The 24,225-nt window shown below is 45.9% G+C and overlaps 1 long non-coding RNA gene across 1 annotated transcript; it reads left to right on the forward strand.

The window, feature by feature from the left end:
- Nucleotides 1-535: 535 nt before the first annotated feature.
- Nucleotides 536-18,181, forward strand: LOC121285452. The gene is made up of 3 exons (XR_005944687.1): nt 536-615; nt 10,427-10,587; nt 18,049-18,181. It is a non-coding gene; the product is annotated as an uncharacterized LOC121285452 (long non-coding RNA).
- The last annotated feature ends 6,044 nt before the right edge of the window (nt 18,182-24,225 follow it).

A 24,225-nucleotide genomic window follows, 5' to 3' on the forward strand; every position in this document is an offset into this window, starting at 1 on the left:
TTCCCAGGGTGGAAGAGCCAATTACTAGGGGACATAGATTTAAGGTGAGCGGAGAAAACTATAAAGGTGATGTGCGGGGCAAGTTTTTTACGCAGAGGGTAGTGAGTGTCTGGAATTCGCTGCCAGAGGAGGTGGTGGAAGCAGGTACGATAGTGGTGTTTAAGAGGCAGCTTGACAAATACATGAATAGGATGGGAATAGAGGGATACGGACCCCGGAAGTGCAAAATGTTTTACTTGACGGGCAATATGATTGGCGCAGGCTTGGAGGGCCGAAGGGCCTGTTCCTGTGCTGTACTTTTCTTTTTATCTCTGTACTTTTCTTTGTTCTTTGTTCTCTTTGTTCACTGCCAAACTGATCACTCACATAGGAGGTTTTTGCTTATAGTGATCTTGGCTGAAAGTAACTGTGCATACTTATGTGTAATCTGGGATTTCTGTGTGACAGTGCTATCGGCTGCTTACTGGCAGTCTCTTGCTGATTTTTACGTAAAGCAACTTATTCCAGAAATTTTTGTCTCAAATTGTTTGTTCCACGGGTTAAAGCCCTGTAAACTGCTTGACGGGCGAACACCTTACACTCGTGTAATTAAAGGGATCAGCGAAGGATTCTAAGGTGAGGTGAATTTGACGTTCTTTGCTACACTGGGGAAATACTGTACACCGTGTTGTTGGAGGAGTTCAAGAATGTAGTTGGAGGTGGAAGAGAGTGGCCCTGGACTTCTCCAGGGAGTTCAGTGGAGTTTGATGTCCTGTCTGTAAAATGCCTCTATCGCTCATGGGGGCAGCAGTTGCAGCCCCTCTTGGATGGGAGAATGTCAGGGACATGGAGCACAGAAAGCAGAGAGGGGCAGCTGTGCACAGGGGAGTTCCCGCTTTTCTTCTGTAAACAGTACAAAAGGAAGAGATTTAGGTTAAATATTTATCCATCACTGCTTAGATCTCAGATGGATTATTGAATCTGATTCCAGGCGCCACCCTTTAGAAAGCATGCCAAGGCCTTAAGAGGATGCAGATGAGATTTACTAGAATGAAGCCAGGATGAGGGATTTCATTTATGCAGAAGAGTTAGAGAAGCTTGGAATGCTCACTTTAGAGCAGAGGAGGCTAAGAAGAAATTTCATCGAGACGATAAAAATTATAAGGGGTCTTGATAGAGTAAACATGCAGAAATCTTAAGGGCAAATGTGGTGGGTGGGGGGCCTGGGTTGGCATGAGCTGGCACTAAGTTGTCTTAGGGGGCTATAAAGGGCCATAGGGCATGGACGGCATGAGGGGTTAGGGGGTGGGTACATGAGGTGGCATGGGTTGACATGGATGAGACATGGAGAGTATGTGGCGAGTGAGGGAGGGTGAAGGATGAGGGCTTGAGGCATGTTTTATGTTGTATCCTTTATTGTCAAATTTTGGACATAGTGCCGGAGACCCAGCCTTCTGCCCAGCCTCAGTGCCTCCAGGGTCGCCTTCCCTGACTCCTAATATAGCCTGCACCCCCCCCACCGCCTCCACCCCCCCAACCGCGGACCGAAAATCTGACATCCAGGCAGCCATTTTTAAAAGCATCGGCGGAGAAGAAAAGAGTTGACGTTTCGAGTCCTCATGACCCTTCGACAGAACTTGCCAACTTTGGCAAGTTCTGTCGAAGGGTCATGAGGACTCGAAACGTCAACTCTTTTCTTCTCCGCCGATGCTGCCAGACCTGCTGAGTTTTTCCAGGTAATTCTGTTTTTGTTTTGGATTTCCAGCATCCGCAGTTTTTTTGTTTTTATAGCCTTTTTTAAAAGTTGGCTCACGGAGCAGTGAATTCCCTTGACACTGCACACCCGAGCAGCGGAGCAAAACCCAGGTCACAGAGTTCAGAGAACTCACTGAAGAGCTGAATGAGATGAAGAGGGATTGTTTCGCTCAACGAACAATTGTGATGTGGAGAGCACCAACTTTCGCAAGGGAATTGGATAAATACTCGAAAAGAAATGTTTGTATGAATAAGAGGTAAAGATCTCTCCATTCTGGCATCACTCCAGTAAATCTTTTTATACACCTTTCCCAGTGCCTCTTTGCCTTTTCTCTAAAATGAAGGCTATTCCCTGGACTCTAAGTGCAGTCTCAACCAACGTTCCATATAAGGTTAACATAACTTCACTGCTTTGCCAGCCTTATTAACCTGTGTCAATATTTTAAGTGATTTTTTTGTATGTGCTTCACAGATCACCCGGTTCCTCTACCCCATTCAGAGACTTATTTTTCAAGGAACGTGTTCTCTTTAATCTTCCTACCAAAAGGTACCATCTCACAATTATTCATATTGAATTCCATTCGCCGGTCTGCAAGCACAATGCATGTGGCATGTTGACAGTGGTCAGAATCTTGTGCTCATGCAATGGCAGGCTTGCAGGCAGGGTGGGTATTTACTTAGGTGGGGTGGTGGTGTACCAAAACCCCATCACCTTTCCACCTCCCCCGGCCGACCTCCCCACCCCGCCACCAACTCAGACCCTTAAGTGGCCAAATAATGACCACTTCAGGGCCTCATGCCGCCACTCCTGGAACTAACCCAGCTGCAGGTGAGCCTGTCACCATGCAGCGTGCAGGGCAGCTAAAACTGTGAAGTCAGCTTGTCACCTCCGGACGGGGAGGGGCGTCCCATTGACCAAAGGCACTCGGTACCTGATCGAGGGACTGGACACTGAGGCCCTCGCTCCCACCTCCTCCCCCACAACGCCACTGCACTTGCTGCTGACTGCACCTCCCACACCCCTCACCCCACGACACCCACCCCATGAATCCCACCCCCCCCCCCCCCCCCCCGCCCCCCCCACCTGCCTTCCACATTACTTACCTGTGGCCTGGGTCCCTTGACCATCCTGAGTCTCCGGTGCCTGTCCTTCCGGCAGCAGCCACCGTCTCCCCAGTGGGGCTTCTGAGCACAAGAGCTGCTGGCCTCTGATTGGCCAGCAGCTCTGAGTAGGAGAGACTTCCACCCCTGGGGTCTCGATTCCAGAGGACCCCCCGCCGTTGGCCTCGCCACTGCCTCATTGGCATGTGGTTCAACGGGTCTTCCTGAAAAGAGGCCCTCTCGCCGGCTCTCCAGCTGATAGGTGGGAGTCCCGACACCTCAACAAGATTCTACTGCCCAGTATCTTAATACAATGGCATTAAATTCTAAACTGACCTTACACCTTTATTTCCTGCCTGAAAGAAACTATTAATCAAGTCTGTGGCTTTATTAAGAGGTGATGGAAGGATCAGAATTTCTGCTGCTTTCAGCACTAAAATGGTCTCTTTCAATCTTGACCCTTGCCATAATGGTTGGGTTTTGGCTGAGGGAAGCCAGATCTCACGTCCACTGATGGTAAAAGTAAACTATAAAGGCTATCAGTGTGACATCTAAGCAGAAGATGCTCATCATTGTTAACATTTTGGGTGCCAATTTTCATTAGAGCTAGCTCGGCGAGGCTGGGGGAACCCATTTTAAAGAACTGACACAAGCCTTCAAAGCAAAAATGCCCCCTGTACCTAAGCAGCTTAAGATAATCATTGTGCAATGTGCAGTCCCATTACACCCTTTCTCCCTGCAGCCCTCTGCACCTTTTTCAAGCCCATTAAAATTTACGAGTAATTCATAAAAGGCCATTTAACGGCCTTATTTCTGAAACAACTAGATTTGAGCGCTTAACTCCTGTTGTACTTCCGTCCTCCTCTCTTTTAGGGTAGATCACGCCATGAGGCATCTCTGTCGGCCCCATCGTAGGAACGTCGCCAATCCTAGACCATCTTGCCAGCATTGGCCAAGTAAAATCTTTGCCATGAGGTGCAATGCTCAACGGAACAGACCTTCCAATCTTAAAGAAGTTCACACTGCGGCAGCAGGGGAGTTTAGCTATGCTGAGCAGTAATGGGTTTTCTAGCAGTAACAGCTGATGCCTGGGGAAGCTCTCAGCTCATACATTAAACAGGCTTTAACAGGTCATAAACTTGGGAACCCGTGGCGTGGAATTGAATTTGAAGGGATTTGGTGTGTTTCTAGTAACCCTTCATTTAACCACACCCTTGCTCTCAAAGTTGTTGACTCCCTTATTCAGCAGCATTGATGCCTGGCCCAAGTGGTAATTGTTTAACAACTTGACCATGAGCGTTACTCTGTTCTGCTGCTTGAAAGAGATGGCCACCTTCAAGTGAAATCTCATTCTCTGCACCACACGTAATCACCCTCCAAGGGATGCTTAATGGATGAAGTGAAGCAGTTCCGCAAGCGGAAATGTTGAAAAATACGCCTGTACATTCCCCTGTCAGACCTTGTTCTCACCTGCGTAATTCCAGCAGCGCTTTTGGGAGTTGGCAACGTAGGCCTGAATTTCACGCTTGGCGCGTGTTGCCAAGTCGGCGGGCCAGGAAACGGACACGGAATGCGCTTCCACCCACGATCAGCCCCCAAAGGCAGTTTCGGGCTGGCTGGCCAATTAACAGTCGGCCAGCGTGTGACGCGCACTGAGAAAGCCTCAGCGCTGCCGGTGTGGGGGGGGGGCGGGTGGTGAAGAAGGCGGGCGCCAACAAAAGTGAAGGTGCTGGTGGGCGCTTCTAGAGAGCTCCCTGAAGGCAGACAGCCGCTGCGGAGCCGCCTCAGGGGGGCTAGAGACCCGGACAGATTAAATGACAAGACAGAAATGTACCAAACTGTGTCTATTCAGGACATTCAGGCACCTGACAGCAGAGCTCATAAAAACATCAGACCCCAGATATCTTATTTTATTATATTTCACCCCGGATGTTTCATCCCGCCCTTGGATGAGGTTTCGTTAAAAGCGGGCTGCCCATCTGCCCATTTGTCCTTGCGACGAGCGCCAAAATTGATAAGCGTGATAATTGTCCGTGACCTTGGTCAATAGGTTTTTTAATGGCCTTAACTGGCCCTTTAATTGTTGGCGGGCGCAGTTCCAAATCCTGCTGACCTCAATATTGTTTGCGTGCGCAATGACGTGGGGGGGGGGGGGGGGGGCACGCCCGACAACATTTTGTGCAATTTCATGTGTGTCTGGGTCGAGCGTGTGCCCGCCTGACCAAGGTAAAACTCCAGCCACAGAACAGACCCCACAATACAATAATGTGGTATTTGGTGGGCCGCATTTACGCACAATAGCTTTAAAACTGTAGAATGGTTTCCGCTATCACCACTATATTCTGCATGGACATCACAGTTCAAAATTTCTGATCCAAGGCACAATGTCTGTGGCCCCTCCCCAAAAACCATTTCTGTGTATTAACCTATTTGGAGTGAGTGTGTGCCCCGCCATTTAGAAATGTAAATATTTTATAATACTTTCAAGAGTCTATGTGCAGTTCTTTTTCCAATATAGATCTGAAGTAGTTAAGAAATACTGCTCCAGTTACAGCATTTGCCAAATGCAAACATCTTGATAGGAACAGCTCCAACAGCAAGGAAAATGCTCCTTTTCTTTGACTTTCACTCTGCCAAGTTGTCTCCCTCCTTCCTTCCCTTCAAGGCACTGATCTATCCTCAGATAGTCTCAGGTATCTTGATCAAATGGATGATATCAGAGCAATATCTGGCATGAGAACCTATGGTTGTGAGGGGAGACTTGAGATACTGGGACTACCTTCAGTGAAAGGCTAAGAGATGATTTGATACAGATTTTTTCAAATTACTGATGGGGGAAGGCTATTCCCTCTGGTTAGCAACTCGGTGGCAAGGGGTCATCAGGGGAGTGTGAATGAGAGACAGAGTGCAGACAATTGACTGAACATGGAATTCTTTGTTACAGGGACAAGCTGTGTACGTAAGGGGAGAATAGATAAACATCTGAAGCAGTAGAGTGAGTTTTAGATTGCTGCAGTAAAGAGCATGGATACAATGGACTGAAAAGGATCCTTCTGTGCTGTAAATTTCTTCATTTGCCAACAGGCATTTAATTGAGTTATGCCTGTGAGGAAGAAAAGAATTTGCATTTATACAGCGCCTTTCACCACCCCAGGCTCTCCCCAAGCATTTTACTGCCAGTTAAGTGCTTTTGAAGTATAGACAATTTATGCACTGCAAGGTCCCACAAGCGGCATTGAACTGATGAGGAGTTTGTCTGTTTTTTAAAATGACGTTGGTTGAGCAATAAAAATAGACTAGGCCACAGGGAAGAGCCCCTCTGCACCCTTCAGAATAGCGTCCTGGGATCTTTGACAATTGGAGTCTCAGTTTAACATTTAAAAAAAAAAATTCTTTTCTAGGACATGAGACTTGTTGGCTGGGCCAGCATTTGTTGCCCAATATCTCCAATTTCCCTTGAGAAGGTGGTGGTGAGCTGCCTTCTTGAACCTCTGCAGTCCTTCTAAGCCGAAGGATGACACCTTCAACAGTTTAGCACTCCTCCAGTCATTACAGGACAGTGTCACGGACAACTGCTTTTTGATTGCCTGCGATCAATACGTTTGTATGTAGATGTGTCATGTTTTCTTACCCTCGGAATGGTTTTCTTAATTTTTAACAACCCAGCAGCAAAATTTTGTGCATTTAAAAATGAAGATTATTTTATTTATTACACACTTGTCCTGGAGGTTAATGGGAACGCAAACTCTCGTTCACTTGACTCATCACACACACAAAATTAGATACAGATGTAGATAAAAACAGTTGTTATAAACTGAAATTTCACTTTGTCTCAATTTTGTCACTTGGCCTGATGTTTCTTAGTTCAATTCACACTTCAGCTGGAGTGAAGGTCTTGATAAACAGAGAATTCTCAGTAGCTGCAAAAGCCCCTGTTGTTGATATACTAGGAGGTTGGTCTCTTAGGTGAACTCAAGGTTGGAACAGGACATAAGAGTGTCCTCCTTCCTCTTTCAAGGTATTTCTGTTGGGTACCTTGGCTGCTTGGTTGACTACAGTGGTCCAGTAGCTTTTGATGGTGTTTTGTGGACTCTCTGATGTAATTCTGCTGTAATGTTTTAAAAGCAGGGAGCAAAGATGGCTGCCTTAACCATGTGACCTCGTATCAATGCTGAGTCATTGCGCGGAATCGCCCCAGATTTGCACTAATTGCGATAGTGGGTGGGGTTACCCGCCGGCCACAATGGCAGCTTTTCACACCCTATCATCTCAAACCCGCTGCATTAATTATGCATTTCTGGGATACACACTGTTTCGATGGTGGGCGGGCTCCAATTCTCCTGCCATGCTGTCACCTCGCTGCTTCATCACGCTGGGCACCACATTTAAATTCCAGCCGCGCTCAGTGCTTCCAGCCCAGGACTGCAGCAAAGAAGACATGACCCTGAAAGACAAGAAGCCTGCAGCGCTCGAGCATCTTTTGGACATTGTGGAGGCCCGCCATGATGTCATATGCCCCACTTTGACCTTAGGAGGGGCAGCAACATTACCACTCCAGCTTGCTAGGCGATGGCAGTGGTGATCTGTGCCAATGATGCACAAAAGAGGTTGACCATCCGATGCAGATAGAGGATGAATGATCTCACCTGTGCAGCCAGGGTATGGCAACCATCTCATCACTCTAAACTCACACACTCACAAACCCATCACACATTCACTGGCACCTCACTCACTGCTAACACAAGGGATATCACCACCCATTCTCACACACACCCTCACATGTCCATCTTGCCTCATTTCCTGTGGAGAATGCCTCTTCAGCCCTCACCATCTTGAGACTACTTGCCACATTTGCCCCCATAAACTCACCCTGGGATAACGTCCTTCTCATCTTGCAGCCTCTTCCCTTGCCTGAGGCCACTTCTCCCCCTTCCCCAAGCAAGGCCTAGCCCTGCAGCCATTGAAAAGCCACCCATATATGGCTGGTCTGGTAGGCAGAGACCTGCCCATGAGCCCCCCTCAAAGTGATGAGGTGCTGTCAGTGAAGCCTGGTGTTGATGACTGCGAGTGTTGACAGAAGCAAGGTAGGCAAACAAATCTTGAAGTCCCAAGTGAAGTGCAGCTCAGCAAGTGTATGCCTTATATATGCTGCTGTGAAACACATTGGCGTGTTCCCGTTGATGAGGGCGAACGATCCAGCAGTGGGAGGGGTGGGTGGTGTGATGGGGTCTGGTGGGCTGGCCTCATAATGATATGCTGATGTAGTATAATGAAGTTCCCGATGTCCGGTGGTGGGAATGCAGCATGCAAACTGGTTTCACGAAGTCGTGATTCCTGCCACATTGTCTGTTCACGCCACCCGATACACCCAACGCCAGCAGGCATTGAAAATCTCGGCCAAACGGGTGTTGCGTCAATTCAATAAGCAAGCTATGGTTTAAACAGCCGAAGGCCTTTGTGTTTGAAGGACAGACCATCATATTACAATGAGGTGACGATGGGTTTCATTTACCTTTTGGTCTGACTCACGACGAGTCACATCAGTCAGCCATGTACTCTTCTGATCCTCTCTGGACACCATCTTTTGCAGTCTTTAAAAAATGTGGCTTTTAAAAATAGCTTCAAAAAATTGTAACATCTACATGCCTATACATGCCTATAATAAATTAGCTGCTCTAAGGAACAAGAGCAGGCCTTTCAATTAGATTATGGTTGATCTGCACCTCAACCCTATTAATTTGTTTTTGCTCTTTCTCCCTTGATAACCTGTCTGAACAAAAAGCTTAAATAAAAACAAAGAACTGTGGATGCTGGAAATCCAAAACAAAAACAGAAACAGAAATACTTGGAAAAACTCAGCTGGTCTGTCAGCATCGGCGGAGAAGAGCACAGTTGATGTTTCAAGTCCTCATGACCCTTCAACAGAACTAAGTAAAAATAGGAAAGGGGTGAAATATAAGCTGGTTTAAGGGGGGGGTTAAGGTTAGGTTACAACAACGCCCCCCCCCACGCCCTTAAACCAGCTTATATTTCATAACTTTCCTATTTTTACTTAGCTCTGTTGAAGGGTCATGAAGACTCGAAACGTCAACTGTGCTCTTCTCCACCGATGCTGCCAGACCTGCTGAGTTTTTCCAGGTATTTCTGTTTCTGTTTTTGTTTTGAACAAAAAGTTTTCTCCGTCTTGAAAGCAGGATGGTCAAGTCTTATGAAGTAAAATAAGGGACACTTTGACTACGGGACCAGGAGGAGAGGGTATTGGTGACCAATTGAGCAGGGGCATTAAAGCAACTGAAACTTACAACTTACTTTGCAGAGTCAAAACATTATCATCTCTCCGCTGGCCGACTCACAGACTTGCAGTCCCGCTCAAATTACTCAACTGAGGCTCCCAGACCCAGCATCCCACAGGCTGGCCTAGAAATATGGGCCAAAAGGTGAACCTTAAGGGACGCAGGGCAAACAGTTAGGGACAATCCTTTAAAATATGGCGTGTTTGGTCACCCTGCTTGAAGGTTCCAATTAACCACTAGCTTTCCTTTTGCACCTTCTCAAGGGCAATTAGGGATGGGCAATAAATACTGGCCCACGTCACGTGAATGAATAAGAAAAAGTTCCACAACCCCCTCCCTGCTTTCTCTAAAAATGCTCGCTGGTTTTGCTCCTTTAAGATGATTCCCCCCCCCCACCAACTTTGAACTCAATTTCCCACAAAAAACTGCGGATGCTGGAAATCCAAAACAAAAACAGAATTACTTGGAAAAACTCAGCAGGTCTGGCAGCATCGGCGGAGAAGAAAAGAGTTGACGTTTCGAGTCCTCATGACCCTTCAACAGAACTAGGTGAATCCAAGGAGAGGGGTGAAATATAAGCTGGTTTAAGGTTGGGGGGGGGTGGGATTTGGGTGGGGGGAGAAAAGTGGAGGGGGGTGGTGTGGTTGTAGGGACAAGCAAGCAGTGCTTTAGATAATATCACCAACTTCAACACCTCTTTGTTCTTTTGTTCTTTTGTCTGTGACATCTTTTGATTATCTGCTCCTATCACTGCTTGTTTGTCCCTACAACCGCACCCCCACCTCCACTTCTCTCCCCCCACCCAATACCAACCCCCCCCCCAACCTTAAACCAGCTTATATTTCACCCCTCTCCTTGGATTCACCTAGTTCTGTTGAAGGGTCATGAGGACTCGAAACGTCAAGTCTTTTCTTCTCTGCCGATGCTGCCAGACCTGCTGAGTTTTTCCAGGTAATTCTGTTTTTGTTTTCAACTTAACAAGAGTTCTACCCCTGGGGCAAGACTGACCCTCCAGCCCAAAGGGGGCAGTTCAATGAGAGGCAATGATCCAAGCAGCTTTATGGTGGATTTATATTGTGCGTTCTGTGTAAATTAACACTTTTCTCATTATTACTTACGGAGGATGTATGTTTGCTTGATCAAATGATTCCTTTTATTGACATTTCGAATCGACATGGGACGGTGTAACGGAGGGATGGTGCAAGTACCCCATAGAATTTTAATAGGCAATTACTGGCAGTGATTTTCCACTTTCTATCCACTAAATATATGATGAACTTTATTTTGTGCAATTATAGTTCTCATCTCCAGAGGTAAATCATGCTGGTGTAATGACACCTGTCAATCCAGGATGACATGTAAATTAGAGGATAATGAGATGGAAATGATTCACGGTGCCTCTATTACCTCCAACACCTACAACGCCGGAAATCAGGCAACACCAGGAGAAAGACACAGAGTGAGTACAAAATAGACTTTTCAAGTACACCAGTGACAAAGTGAATTTTGTTACAATCTCGGTAGATTTTAAAAAGGAATTCGAATTTCCAGTTATTAACTGAAAAGGCTGTGCAAGGAGATCCCATGTTTTAAACGAAAGCTTTTACTGTGACAAACGTCAAACAAAACAAGCACTACTAGCTCACCACATTGGACCGTGACTTCCGAGCCCCAGGGCAATGTAACTGGGAGGGGGAGGGGGTAACCACACAGATGCGCCGGAGAACCCCCTCCCCGGAAGTTCCCAAGTAAGGCTTGCATGGCAAGCGCCGGGGAAGTGCGAACTTCCGATGGGCAATCGTCCTGCGCTGGGAATCATCTGAAAACGCCATTTAAATCGCGGGGCAGGGTATTTCGGATGGCGAAGTTTCCTGCCCTGCCACCTGAAGAGTTGGTGGGGGAAACATTCCCGACGACACTGCCTGCTGGGCCAGCCATTTCACGCTCGAACGAGCATCAGTTGGCAGCAGGTAGGACTTCCACCCTCAACCTGGGAGGGTGTCCAGCCTCAGAGAGCTGCCGGCCAACCTGATTGGCTGGCCGCTCTCTGGTCCCTGCAGTTTCAGCAGCTGCAGTGGACTGAGGTGGAGCTTCATGAAGGCGATGGAACCCAGGTCCTGGGAGTTGACGAAAACGTTGGTTTATGGGGTTTCAGGTCTGGGAGGTTAAGGAAGGCCTGGGGGGGGTGGGGTGCAGTGGTGGGGTGCAATGGTGGGTGGATAGTGGGGGATTGGAGTGTCAGGGTATAGGCTCGGGTGGGGGTGAAGGAGTTCCAGCCACCCTGCACCTTAAGCGGGAGGGGGGTGGGCCAAGTTAGTAGGGGGCTTCTGATGGAGGCACCCTCCACGCACCCACTGCCCCCCCCACCAACCACCACCACCACCGCTCCTGCCCGAAGCCTAAACCCCGATCATTTTCGGGTTTCCCCCATACCCAGAAAATCCTCCCGCCAGCCTAAAAATTGGTCTGTAATTGGCCACTTAAGGACCTCAACTGGACAAGTGTGGCAACCCCTTCGAGGCCTTGCCTGTCCCAGCGTAAAACCATTGAGAGGTGGCGAGCAGGAACCCAGCGGGAAGCCTATTCGTCTTATTTCATGCTCCACTGTTATGACACAGCAGTTGGTAAAGGCTGAGTTGTTTAAACCTGAGAGGGAAACTCGAACAATTTTAATAACCTATATTTTCAATTGGTATGTTTAAGCTGCAGCTCTGAATTCAGGAATAAGACCATTGCGCCTCAAGGAGGTTTTTTTATGTAAAACTAAATTAAACATTTATTAATTTAACAACAAATTAAACACTTACACACATCTACAAATTATTACCATAACGACTCTTAAACAAATCCCCAAATTAATGACTCCCAGGTAAATCTTCACCAAGGCAACAATAACCCATAGACTTTAAATAGACACCAGGCAAAGCACATTTGACCATATAAATTCAAAATGAGGTTCCTTGCAATTTGGTTCCTTTGCAGGCACAGATGTAGATTTACAGGCTGGTTAGACCTTAAATGCCTCTGACTTATACACAATTTCCTTTCCCTCTTTTTCCCCAGCTTCCTCATTGAATGTAAATGTTCCATGGTATCCTAGGCTTTTAACATCACGTCTTCAAACAATAACATTTTCATCCCACTAATTTTATTAGTAATATAAACACATTGCTTGGCGTCTCCCAGCTAGGAGCAAAATTTTACACCCACCCTTAAAATTTTACACCCACCCTGCTTTATTCAACAAATGTAAATTTACACTTTACCTTCTATCCTCCCCACTGTTTACCCAATTAACATCTCAAACTACGAGACATCAAAGCACCCAGACTAGCTGGCTTTAATCCAATTAAGACACACACAGTCAAACACATAAACACAAGACCCTACTACAATTCCATTTTAAAAATAATTTCCAATAATATTATAGACTTTAATATCTCTTCATGACACACCTCACCTAAAAACCCACTGGCTGGGGAGCGTGAAATTCAGGCTGCAAACTATGGATGGTTCTGACAATGTTACATCAATAGTTACCCAGAATAAGTTAAAAGAATTAAAACTGCTTCTAACTTCTGTAACTATTGTGCAGACTCACATTGAGCCATTCACAGGACACGCCCGACATCCCAAACCCCATTAGACCATAAGACCATAAGACATAGGGTCATAAATTAGGCCATTCGGCCCATCGAGCCTGCTCCGCCATTCATCATGGCTGATAGGTTTCTAAACCCCATTCTCCCGCCTTCTCCCCGTAACCTTTGATCCCCTTACCAATCAAAAACCTATCTATCTTGGTAGAGATAGATAGATTCTTGATTGATCTCGATAGCCCCAGGGGGCTTCCCACAGCCCCTGATAACCCCCCGCAAATAAAACTCCCCACCCCCACGACACTCCCCCAGGGCACTCCTCCCAACCCCCCAATTACCCCCACATGGGACTCCCCCCTCTCAACACTCCTCCCAACACCCAAACCTCCCAGAGGACTCCCCCCACCCCCCAACTGCCCCCCATGGGACTCCCCCCTCTGCCAGGCTCCCCCCAACCCCTGACTAACCCCCTCCAGGCCCGACCCAACCTGACCCAGCCTACCACCCGCTAACAATCTGGCGCACCCCCTCGACTGTCTGTCGCCCCCCCCCCAACTTCCTGCCCACCTGAACGTCTGCTAGCCTGGCTGTCCCACTCCTCACCGACCGTCAAACCCTGTCTGTCTGCGGGTCTCCCTTTCTCCCGCTGTCTAATTTTCATCACCCCACCCCCCCCCCCCACCCCCACAATGTCCCTGACCAACACCCCCCATCCCAGCTTTCTATCTGCCAACCCCTGGCTGTCTGACACCACCACCCCCCTCCACCCCACCCAGGCTGTCCAAACCATCTCCCCACCTATCCGACCCCACTGAGTGCCTGACTCCGCCCACCCCTGATTAAAAATGTAGGAGCGGAGTTGCCATTCCATAGAAGTTCAGGCACAATATCTCATATGCACTTATACTTAAAATCAGGGCTATGGAGAGAGATCACGGGCCCTGGTTCACCTCTTTCTGGGCCCCTTGTCTCCCCCACCCCCTTTAAACCTCCCTATCACATCCTTTGGGTACCCAGAATTGGGGCCCATAGTCACCGAGGGGTCAAACTGCTTTACATAGGTTTAGCAAACCTTCTTGGCTTTTGTATTCTATGCCTTTATTTATAAAACCCATCGAAAGCAAGTTTCAGTCTGATGCACTTTATAACCATGGCATTGTCACACAATTATGCACAATTTGGTCATTCACATTATGTAACCAGCTCCGCGTACTTGAACCTGGCCCTATGCAATTTCCAAAAGGCTTGTACCTACCACACAAGCACCACAAACAATGAGCAATTGATAAAAATGACTTTTAAAATATGCCAAGCAGCAGAGATAACTAATATAACAGAGCTTGAGAGAGACAGACTAGGCCCCAAGTCCTGGTCACCAGGAAAGGGGGAAGGGACCAGGGCCAAGCTAAAGGATAAAAACAAAATATCTGCGAATGCTGGAAATCCAAAACAAAAACAGAATTACCTGGAAAAACTCAGCAGGTCTGGCAGCATCGGCGGAGAAGAAAAGAGTTGACGTTTCGAGTCCTGAGGACTCGAAACGTCAACTCTTTTCTTCTCCGCCGATGCTGCCAGACCTGCTGAGTTTTTCCAGGTAATTCTGTTTTTGTCCAAGCTAAAGGAGTTGGGTTTAAGTAACGCCGACCTTGCGTTGACCTCTGGTGGCACACACTCCGAGCTGGCCTTGGCGGAATTTACATGAAAGCTGGGGTCAGAAATGGATTGCCTTTCAGCCCGGGTTTTCTTCCTCTCCCAGCCTAGTGTGCGGATAGGTTTTTGGGAAGGGAGGAGGAGGAGGGGAAGGAGGGAGGGGGTACGTGTGTGTACGTGTCTCTGCACCAAGCAGCCTGTGTGTGCGTGCATGCCTGTGTGTCTGGCACGGTCCCAGTATCAGGGTTCTTTCTCTCCTTCTCACTCTCACAGTCACTCCCTCACTGCCCCCCACCGCACCCCGGGCTGGGAGTTTAGAGGTATTATTGCTGAGGAGGAGATTGGGACAGCTGTGAATGCGGTTAGACCTGCTTCCGTTGGGCCCTGTCTAACACTCCAGCTGCTCCAAGTCTCACTGTTGCTGCAGCCAATGCTCCTCCTCCTAGTCCCCCTCCCCGGTCCACTCCGTCATCTTCACCTCTGTTGTCCTTTAGGGGACCAGAGTCTACACAGGAGAGCAAGAGTGCAGCCAAAAGTGGAGTACCTCACCCAGAAAAGAATGGCCATGTGGACTCGGGGTCTTGCTCCAATAACCCCTTTTACTACAGAAATTTGTCCTGGAGGGGAGCGCCCACGATGTGCTTGTTTGCCAGCACGTTGGGAGATGAAACAGCCACTTGAGAGAGGAGGCTGTGCTGCTTGAGCCTAGGCTCCCTGAAAGCCTGGGCCGTGTTCACCCCCCACTCCTGGACCCTACTTTAAACGAACATTCCGAACAGAACACTCGCCATTCTACTTTGTATTCCAACGGAGAATCCCGTTTTACATTACAATTTTGCAAGTGCTCATTCACTTCTCCTGGAATCAAACCAACGTGTGCCACAGCTCCCAGGAATTCACCCCAATTCTCCTTAGTTTCTCAATCTTCTAGGACTTTCCACTGCCAATCTCATCCACCAGCTTTACTGGGCAGATCTGGCAACCTTTAATTTCTCATAACTTTGGGCTTTCCATTCTGAGGCTGGGCTTCACTCGCACTCCCTGCATTGTGACGCACAGAAAACATTCTTGGTTTCTGTCGCTCTTATTCACAGCTCCTGGCAGATTCTCTCCCTGCCTGATGCGAGCTGCTCTGGACACAGGCTGCCCTCTCACATACTGTCAGCTGGCTGACTGCCCCACCGACTGTAAGAGAGCAATATTACCAAAAAGAGGACCTTCCCCTCTCAATCTAACACCATAGCAACTTGACGCTCATGGTCTGTTTTCAGGTAGAATTTCAAATCCATTATCTTTCACTCTAAACTTTTCTTTTGACCTGAAAAGAATATGGATACCTTAAAACCTTTCCTTATTTGCCTAAACCCTTCTCTCGAGATGCCTAGAGACAGTCTCCTCAAGAGATAATTAATAAGGCTCCCATTATTTAAAGTTTAACACCTCGCATCATGGTTTTTCCAACATAACATGGGCCTTCAATCTGTAATTACCTCAGGCTTGTCTGCCAGGTCCTCAGACCAGGATATTCATTAATTTTTCCTAGATTTAAAAATTACAATTTTCAAAGCAAAAATAATTTTATAATGTACACATTTGTAATGATGTTTAGAACCAACGACCAAAAACCAGAATGCCAAAGGGAGGAAGATGGGGGGTGGGATGCTGGTGGTGGGTGCGGAGGATGAATCATTAAGGAGGAATATTCTAGAAAGATGAAGAAATCATTTCGGTTTGAAGATAAAAACAGAAAAGATAGGAACAGGAGTAGGCTGTACAGTCCCTTGACCCGGCTCTGCCATTCTCTAAGATCATAGTTGATGTTCTACCTCAACTCTAATTTCCCGCACTTTGCACATATCTTTTGATTCTCATTGTTTCCAAAAATCTATCATTTCCAGTCCTGAACATACTTAGTGACCAAGTATCAATTGCCATATAGGGAAGAGAATCCCTAGGATTCGTAAACTGAGTGAAGAAATTTCTCCTCATCTCAACCCTGACTGGCTGACTCCTTATCCTGAGACGATGTCCCTTAGTTCTAGACTCTTCAGCCCAGAGGAAACAGCCTCTCAGTGTCTGCCCTGTGCTACGGACAGGGGAGAGAGGTAAACTGAAACCCCCCAATTCCCCTTCCTTTCTCCCCATCATCATCGTAGTTTATGTTTGAAAAGGTTAATGTGTATGTTCCCAAACACCAGTCAGTGTGCGGTTAATTTAAGAGTCAACAGGAGCTGACTTTCATGGATTTAAACAAGGATTTTTTATTCCTACACTCACCAGGGAACGTCTAACTCTACGTCAATCACATATCACATACTCAAGAAAGATACTATTAAAGAATGTAGTGCACTTCTACAAGTATTGGAAACAATCAGAATAGTTAGCAGCTCACATGTCTTTGATAGTCCAGTGAAGGAGGGGGCTTTTCCCACTCTGGAATCGTAGTTCGGATAATTTCAGATGGCTGGGGTCAGATCCAAATTAACAGCAGGATTCCTTCGAAGGGTCTGTAGGTCATGCAGACCAGCTCTGGTGACTTTTATAATCAGAGGTCCAATTTCTTTACAGTGAACTCAGATCTTTTTGGAAACAGGTGGAAGAGGCTTTTTAAAAGATTTTTAAGCCTCACAGCTCTTGAAAGGCAAGATGGCACAGCCTTTTGCTGCAGCTGTGGTATTGTTGATGTTGGTCTGCATACTGTCCAGGCCTCTTCTGGTTATTGGAATAAAAGATTTTCAGTATCATAGAACAGTTTCAATCACATGACTAATAGCCATTGATACATGATAGAAGATAATGCTGGTCTTTCAGGTGTAAAGAATTAATTTCATTCACATGGTCAAAGGCCATTGATATTTAATAGAAGGTAAAAAGTGGTCTTTCACACCTCTTGTGGATAAATGGCCACAATAGCGTTTCTTTGTTACATCTCAAATCTGGAGTCATAGAGTCTTGAAGAAGAATTTTTCTGACCCCTCCTGTCACCAGGGTCATCCAGTTCTGCCAAAAGTCAATGGACTTTTGGCTGGGCCACTGAATCTCCTACGGCAGGGTCCAGCCGCAACAGGGCCGAGAATCCTGGCCTAGGAGTCTATTGTCTCTGTCTTTTGGAGTAAGCTTCAACAATAGCAGGTGTGAAATTCCACAGAGGAGTGTGATTTAGGCATGTCCATTCACGGGGGAGACCACCGGCCATTATAATTCAATTTAGAACTTCTGGGACAGAAACAAAAATACCTGGAAAAACTCAGCAGGTCTGACAGCGTCTGCGGAGAGGGATACAGTTGACGTTTCAAGTCCGTAAACATCAACTGTATCCCCTCTCCGCAGATGCTGTCAGACCTGCTGAGTTTTTCCAGGGTATTTTTGTTTTTGTTCTAGATTTCCAGCATCTGCAGTATTTTGCTTTTATCTTAGTACTTTTGGGAGCTTGTGAGTCTGTTGAAGTTGCAGAAGGTCACTTGACCCTCTAGGCAGCCATCTTAATAGTTCGTCAGGGTCCATTTTAAAAGGAATACAGTTCTTTAAAAATGTAGCATCTTCTCTTCATGCCTGTACTGGCATTACACCTGCCAAGTTCACTAAGAATTTTACATGTTTCGATGAAATCACTTGTCATTCTTCTAAACTCTGGAGAATATAAGTACATCCTACTCTATCCCTCCGCACAGAACAACTCTCTCATCCCAAGAATCTATCTGATGAAACTTCTCTGCACCTCTTTGAAGGCAAATAACCCTTCCTTAGGTAAGGAGCTACAGACGTCACATAGCAGATGCAGACGAGTTGCAGTGAACGTGTGAGGATGGTGCAAGACAGGCAAGTGCGACATGCCATGATAGCAGATCTCCTGATAGGAGTGACTACAAGCAGAACAGGGGGAGGCAAGGGGGCCAAAAGTGCATACAGTACTGCAGGTGCATTGAAACCATATAGAAGTGCGGCAAGACTTCCTTATTCGTTTAGTTTGAGTTTTAATTACCTGTGCTAGGGTGAGAGAAATTCACTGACAAATGCACTAGGGAAGATGGTGACTGTAATATTTATGGTTTTATTTAGTGTGCACTGTACCTTTAATAACAATGCTTGTTAAGGATGATCACATGATCTGTAGCAACCAATAGGAGAGTAGCGCGGCTACCTCTGGAGTCAGTGTAGAGAAAGAGTTAGAGTTGAAAGCACATGTGTTGTTGCAGCTGAGTTATTGAAAATAACAGTGTAAATTTGACATTAATTGCTTCGTTAATGGCCTTAATAGGCCTTTTAATTATCGGCAGGTGCGCAGTCGACTCCGGCCTGTGCTTGCCGAACGAAACATCGTGAAACAGCGCGATGACTTCGGGACGCACGCCCGACATCATCGCGCGTCATTTTACTCGCCAGCATGTCGGGCCCAACCCGGCACGCTGACTGGAAAAGTAAATGTCAAACCTGTTAGAATGGAAGTAGACACGGGAGCTTCCACTACAGTAACTGGGGAACATACCTTTGGATATTTGAATATTGGTGAACATCACTTAAATTTAGAAGAAACAGCTGCCAAACTAAAAACGTATATGGGTGAAGAGTAACTGTCCATTATGGAGGCCATTTGGCAAAGCTACCCTTGATGGTCATAGCAGGTGAAGGGCCAAGCCTCCTGGGACAAAATTGGTTAAAGGAGATTAAGTTAGAATGGGCTGAAATTTTCCAATTGACAGCAAGTGGGCTACCAGAGCTACTTAGAAAGCACTCCACTGTCTTTAACAATGAACTGGGGAAAATCCAGGGCCTGCAGGCCAAGATTCATGTGGATATATAAGCAAACCCTCGCTTCATGAAAGCGAGACTGGTACTATATGCCCTGCATTGAACTGAACAGGCTAGAGAAACTGGGCGTTATACAACCTGTTCAGTTCTCAGAATGGGCAGCACTCATAGTCCCCATCCTTAAACCTGACCGAAGTGTCCTAATTTGTGGAGCCTACAAACTGATGATTAATAAAATAGTTAAGTTGACATGCACCTCATCCCAAAAATGAAGACCTGTATGCCAAGCTGGCAGGAGGGACAATGTATACAAAGTTTGACATGAGTCATGCCTGTCAACAATTAGAGTTGGATAATGCCTCCTGGGAATTTGTTGCAATTAATACCCACAAAGGGCTGCACCAATATACACAACTGCCTTTTGGTGTCTCCTCAGCTGGTGCCATCTTTCAGAGAACAATGGAAAGCTTACTGCAGGGACTGGCCCACATTGTCATCTATTTAGACAATGTATTGGTGAAAGGATTCACTGAAGAATAGCATTTGGCAAACTTAGAACAAGTCTTAAAATGTTCCTTGCAAGCTGGAGTGCATTTAAAATAAGAAAAATGCATGTTCCAAGAGAGGCAGATAATCTATTTGGGTCACTGGGTAGATTCACAGGGCCTCCACCTGCTTGAGGAGGAAGTGAGAGCCATAAGAGAGGCACCTGCACCAAAGAACACCTCAGAGCTCAAATCATTCCAAGGAATGATCAACTATTATGGGACTTTCTTACCAAAATTGTCTACAGTGATGCTCCCTCTGCATTCTCTACTCATAAAGAACCAACGTTGGTCTTGGGAGGCACCCCAGAAAGAAGTTTTCATAAAGGTGAAACAATTATTGCACTTGTCCAATCTATTAGTGCATTATGGCCAGACGAAAGAGTTGGTGCTGACATGTGATGCATCTCTCTACAGAGTGGAGCAGTGCTGTGTCATTGGATGGATGAAGGCACGGAATGGCCAATAGGTTACACATCAAGAACACTCACCGCAGTGGAAAAGGGGTACTCGCACATAGGAAAAGAAGGCCTGTCCATCATCTTTGGTGTCAAGAAATTTCACCACTACGTACACAGCTGTCATTTTACAATTGTTTCAGACCACAAACCATTCCTAGGATTATTTAGTGAGGACAAGGCTATACCACCAAAGCCTCAGCAACAATACAGCGATGACCTTAATTCTGGCAGCATACAAATACACTTTCGTACATAGGCCTGGCAATCAATTGGTAAACACCAATGCCCTTAGTTGTTTGCCTTTACAAGAAAATGATGAGCATATCCTAGATCCACAGGAACTTGTTTTACTGTTAAATTTCTTAGATTCCTCGCTGGTTTGTGCTCAACAGATCAGAGAGTGGACAAGTCAGGACCCAGTCTTATCTCAAGTACGAGAACAAATGCTACATCTTTGATCACAGGAGCCCATATCTGATGAAATGAAATGGTACTTCAACAGAAGACATGAAATAACCAGCCAGGCTGGCATCTTATTGTGGGGAGCACGAGTGATAGTTCCTCCAAAGGGAAGGGAGTCACTTTTAATTGAACTACACAGTGCCCAGGAATTTCCTGAATGAATGCCATAGCACGCTGTTATCTATGGTGGCCTGGGATGGATGGCAAAATAGAGAGTTTAATAAAGCACTATCTGCAATGTCAGCAACTGCAAAAGTTGCCAGTGACAGCTCTGTTACATCCATGGGAGTGGCCAGGTAGTCCCTGGGTGCGGTTACACATTGACTACATTGGACCTTTCCTGTGAACAATGTTCCTGCTCATTGTCGATTCCCGTTCAAAATGGTTGGATGTATATGAGATGAAGTCACCAATGTTGTCCACTACAATTGAGAAACTAGGTCAGAGTTTTGCCATTTGCAGACTACCAGAAGTAGTCATTTCCGATAACGGCATGGCATTTACGAGTGCTGAGTTTCAACGGCTTATCAGCCTCAACGGGTATCCCTCATGTGAAAACTGCACCATATCACCCTTCCTCAAACAGACTGGCCAAAAGGGCAGTTCAAATGTTCAAGGCAGGCATGAGAAAGCTAACTGGCAATTCCATGGCAACCAAGCTAGCACGCTTTCTTTTTCATTACAGGACTACCCCTCACACAACAACAGGTGTCACACCTGTGGAGTTATTATTGAAACGTCATCTCAGGACAAGATGGAGCTTAATAATACTAAAATTAGAGTGAAAGGTGGAAGAGAGTCAGGGAAGCTAGGAAACTAGACACGACTGGCATTGTTGTGAGAGGAAACGTTGGGGAAGGACCAAAGTGGTTACCAGGTCAAATAAGTGTGCTAACTGAACCTCTATCGTACCATGTGGAGGTGGAAAGCTGGATCATCCATAAACATGCGATCCATTTAAGGAAGAGAGAGACAAATTATCAAGATTTGGTTCCACCAGTGATCATGAGCGGGTCTGCGTTTCCTGTTGAGGATACTCAAGCCAGGACTGACATGTCTGATGTTCCTGTAAGAGTTGACGATACAGAACTACAGGTGCCCACCAAAGCACCTGATGTTCAGGCAACTCCGGAAGAGGAGGTTCCTGACAAAGAATCTGAGGTTGTGGAGCTGCGACATTACACACATACCAGGAAGCCACATAAAAGACTGATCTTGTACATCCTTACCCGATGTAAATATTATGTTGTCTTGAAAAATATGTATTTGTAAATATAATATGTATAGCTGAGTTAAAGGGGGAGGAATGTAGTAATTATGGTTTTATTTAGTGCATATGCACTTTTAAGAATAATACTTGTTAAGGAAGATCACATGATCTGTAACAACCAATAGGAGAGTAGCGCGGGCTACCTCAGTAGTCAGAGTAGAGATTGAGTTGGATTGAATGTACACGTGTAGTTGAAGCTGAGTATATTGTAAATAAACTTCAGGTTTCCACCCAAGAAGTGTCTGCAGATCAACTCCATCATTAATAGTACAACTCAGCCACCCTACAACAGTGACCAATAGGTATTTTGTAATGTCAAGTAATGAAAGAGGCAAAAAAGTTAATTGTGGAGTCCGGTTATTGTACAATGAAAATTAATTGCTTATATTTTTGATATTATTCTGATATATGCTATAGCGTTGTGATATGTTTTACCAATGAGACACTGGAAACATTGATAACTGCGGTAAAGAAGATCTGCAAGCAAAGCTTTGATGGTGAATAATGACTCGAAATATCGATGGGGACCAGAGTGACAGTCAGGGCAATCTTAACCAAACCTGCCGTCCACAAACTGGTGAGATTTGATGCCACTCTGGTTTTACGCTCTGCCTGATTTTACTATAGAATCATAGAAATGTTATGGTGCAAGAAGAGGCCATTTAGCGTCTGGCCAAAAAGACGAAAAAGAAACTAGCCACTCCTTCTAATCCACTTTCCAGCGCCTGGTCCGTAGCCTTGCAGTTTACAGCTCCTCAGATGCACATCCAGGTACTTTTTAAATGAATTAAGCATTTCAGCCTCAGCCACCAACTTAGGCAGTGAATTCCAGATGCCCACCACTCTCTAGGTGAAAAGTTTCTCCTCATGTCCCCTCTAATCCTTCTACCAATCACCTTAAATATATGCCCCCTGGTAATTGACCCCTCAGCTAGGGGAAACAAATCTTCCTGTCTACTCTATCTAGGCCCCTTATAATTTTATGCATGTCAATTAGGTCACCTCTTAGCCTCTTCTGTTCTAAGAAAACGACCATAGTCTCTCCAATCTCTCCTCAAATTGCTGCAATTTTCTAGCCCTGTCAACATTCTTGTAAATCTCCTCTGTACTCTCTCCAGACCAATTATATCTTTCCTGTAATGCCATGACCAGAACTGTACACGAAACACCAGCTGTGGCCTAACCAGCATTTTATACAGTTCCAGCCTCACATCAGCTTTTGTATTCAATACCTCGCCAAATAAAGGAAACATTCCATATGCTTTCTTGACCAACTTGTCCACCAGTCCTGCCATATTCAAGGACCTGTGGACATGCAGTCCAAGGCCTCTCACTTCTTCAACCCCTCTCAATAACTTCCTATTTATTGACTATTCCTTTGCTTTGTTTACCCTCCACAAATGCATTACCTCACACTTTTCCAGATTGAATTCCATTTGCCACTTCTCTGCCCACTCAACCAAACCATTGATATCATTGTGAAGTCATCAGCTATCCTCTTCGCTATCAACTATTGAAATCACCGGAGAGGAATATTGGTTGGGGTGTTAAACCTGTGTTCCACCCAATCACATGGAACTCCCCTGCCCCCTCTGGGTTAAGTTAAAATTACATTTAGCCTGTTGTGGAGACAGTAAATGTGTTGCTAAGGATTTGCAGAATCAAATGGAAGCTAAGAAGTTGCATGATTTAAGAGAACACAAACAGTACAGCATAAATATTACTTTAAAATGAAGACTGGGACATATAGGAAGGATAGTGGCAGCGGTAAAAGGCAGCAAGGTATAACACAGCACAGAGAAGTATTGGTGAGGATATAGCAGGTTGTAACAATTTCCATTTAAATAGAGCATCTCACTTAAAAGAATATTTCCCATGGGCTCCTCCAAGTCATTGACACTGAATTGACTTCCTCTATGACATACTTTAAAAATAAGTAATAAGAAAGTAGGACTTGCATTTATATGGCACCTTTCACAAACTCAGCATGTCCCAAAATACTATACAGTCAGTGAAGTACTTTCAAAGTCTAGTCACCTTGACAGCGTAGATGCTTGTGTACTTTGTATAAAGTCCCCCCTCATTTGCATGTTTTTCCTGCATTTCTTCATAGCTCAATCACACTTGGGATCAACCTCTCTGAAGCACAATAAGGACCTCAGTGCTTTCCCTGTGTTTCAGTGACCAGAGACAGATACTTTTCAAGGTGGTAGCTGAAGTATAGCAACATATACAGCATCGGTGTGAGATCGAAGTGAGGCGGAAGGAGTAAGGGGATCTTAGGAAAGGAGGGAGGGGAAGACAGAAGGGGAATGGAATGGGTTTCAAATGACAGGGCATTAGATTTTGGACCCAGTTGGA

The sequence above is a fragment of the Carcharodon carcharias genome, chromosome 13 (assembly GCF_017639515.1).
Source record: "Carcharodon carcharias isolate sCarCar2 chromosome 13, sCarCar2.pri, whole genome shotgun sequence".
Classification (NCBI taxonomy): Eukaryota; Metazoa; Chordata; class Chondrichthyes; order Lamniformes; family Lamnidae; genus Carcharodon; species Carcharodon carcharias.